This window comes from Hipposideros armiger, unplaced genomic scaffold (genome assembly GCF_001890085.2).
Source record: "Hipposideros armiger isolate ML-2016 unplaced genomic scaffold, ASM189008v1 scaffold_137, whole genome shotgun sequence".
Lineage (NCBI taxonomy): Eukaryota > Metazoa > Chordata > Mammalia > Chiroptera > Hipposideridae > Hipposideros > Hipposideros armiger.
In genome coordinates this window covers 982,993-985,364 of record NW_017731487.1, presented here as the reverse complement: position 1 = coordinate 985,364, position 2,372 = coordinate 982,993, and positions in this window count along the sequence as shown.

Here is a 2,372-nt window from a genome sequence, read left to right as displayed (position 1 = left end):
CCGGCGACTCATGGCAGCCCAGCTCCAGGTTGAGCTGTTGTTCAGCATCTTAGCTGTGGAGGGCAGTGTCGCTGGCCCTCATATGTGGGATCCGAACCGGGGCCCTCTGGCATCCCAAGCGAATTCTTAACCATCGCGCCACTCATGCTGTTTTCTAACAGCCTCTTTTGTACCCCAAAACTGTGAACTCCCTGATGACAAAAGCAGGGTTTCACTTACCTTGATATTCCTTGTGGCTTGTCAAAAGCTTAGCTCATAGTAGTTGCTCATTAATTGTTTTATAATTATGGTGATTTATCCAATTTATTTATTTAATGTTCAACATTACTGGCCACATCTGTTGGCAAACATATTCTCTTTTCTGTGGGCATTGGAAAGAGAGTGCTTCTTAAATATTTCTGAAAGTGTGATTTCAGGTAAAGGCCGCCTTCCTAGGGAACCTCAACCTTCAATTTCAGTGAAACAGGCAGACAGATGCTTATTCAACCTATATATAAAGACAAGAACAATTTTAGCATCCTTATGAGGGTAGATTTTCTAATTGGAAGTTTGTTCATTCATTAAAAAACGTACTAAGTGCCAACTGTTTGTCATATGTAAAACTAGGTGCTGGGGAGACAGATAACAGAGTAGGATTAAAAATAATATGACTTAGTTATAGATTTAGCAGCCATTTGAACTTGGAAAAGTCACATTTCATAAGCATTCCTTTCTGTATCCATTGAAGATAATAATAATTTCTTTGTGTATCCCCACAGGCTATTATAGGTATTTTATGAGATTTTTGGATGTGAACTTTATTGATAAACTGTAAAATGACAGATTAAAGGCAATGACAATTTTTCTAGATGCTTCCCTTCTCTTAATTAACACTGGGTAGATTTAATAGTTGCTTAAAGACCGAATGTATGCATTTATTTATTTTTTTAAATTTCAGGGAACTGGAACGCTTTCAGAAGACAGACCTGAGAGCAAGGTTCTATGACTTCACTTTTTTTTCATTAGTTTCCACCTCCCCTCGGCCCCCATGCTTAGTTCACTCTTCAAAAAATGAAGAGTATGAACTACATCCTTCATATTTGCAATGTTTCAACTGAAAGTTCTCAGTTACTAAATTATTCCTTTGTATATATTTGGCACTCAAATTCTTTGTACTTTAATACTGCTTGATCAGCATTTTGTGTCTCTTCTGCACCTTTCTAGAGAAATATGAGTGTTAATTATTGGAAATTCTCACACTTTGCTTTTTTCAAAACTGGAGGAAATGCTAGGGCAACGTGGTCCTCTCCTCTCATTGTTCAATTGGGAAGCCAAGGGCTAAAGAGAAGGGTGATCTGCGGAAGGCGCTTGGTATCTGGGTCAGACAGTTCTGTGTAACCTTGGGAGACTTATTTAATGTCTGATGCTGTGTCTCCTTATCTGCAAAATGCAGTTACTAATTTGTCATCACAAGACAGTTGTAAGACTGGCTGGTATACACTGGGAACCAACGCATCTCCATGCCTGAGGCCAGGTTTCCCAGTGAGCAAATTCAGGTTGGGTCTGGGGTCCAGGGCTCCTTGGTCCCACACCTGCTTCTGCTCCTCTGCACGGCCCCAGTCCCTCGCCCTGTGCAGCACTGGTTTGGAATAACAACCACCCTTCCTCAGAGGGACGTTCACACACCATGGGCCTGGGAAACACTGGATGAGGAGGCACTGTCATTTGCAAACATTTCTTTTCATTTAAATTTCTTGCACAGAGAGTAGTTAAAGAAAGGGGAAGTGGGGTGGCAGACTGGGGAGGGGGGTTGTCAACTCGAGAACTAAAAAGTATAACTATTGCACTGTGTTGTACAGCTGAAACTAATTCTAAATAATGTGTATTTCACAATAAAAAATAATTAAAAAAAAAAAAAGAAATTCCTCTAAACTGTAAGAGGGAGCTGTAGTTCACTAACCCCTGAAGTCTCATTATGGTGAGTACAAACTGATGGGTAAGAATTTTGAGTAGTAGAAAGGGCCGTGGCTTTTCATGATGAGTCGGATCGAATGAATCCTCCTGGCCACTTCGAAAACCTCCTCCAGTTCCATCTCTGCCTGGGGACAGGCGGCCATTTCTTTTCTGAGTTGGTCTTTTGTGTAACCTTCATGATAGCTCTAAATTCAGCTTTTATTTTTTTCTATGCTTTTTTCATGAAATCTTTTGCATAGAAAATTAATATGAGTCTATTTATATTCAAAGATCCTTAGGATGGGGCATTTCAGTTGCTTAGTTTAATGTATCAAAAATTATTTCTCGTATAGGATACTAACATGTACCCATCTTTATTTCTGGTTTGGGAATCTCATGGTATCAACCTGCCTCACATACTGGCTTTGCTTAATTAAACA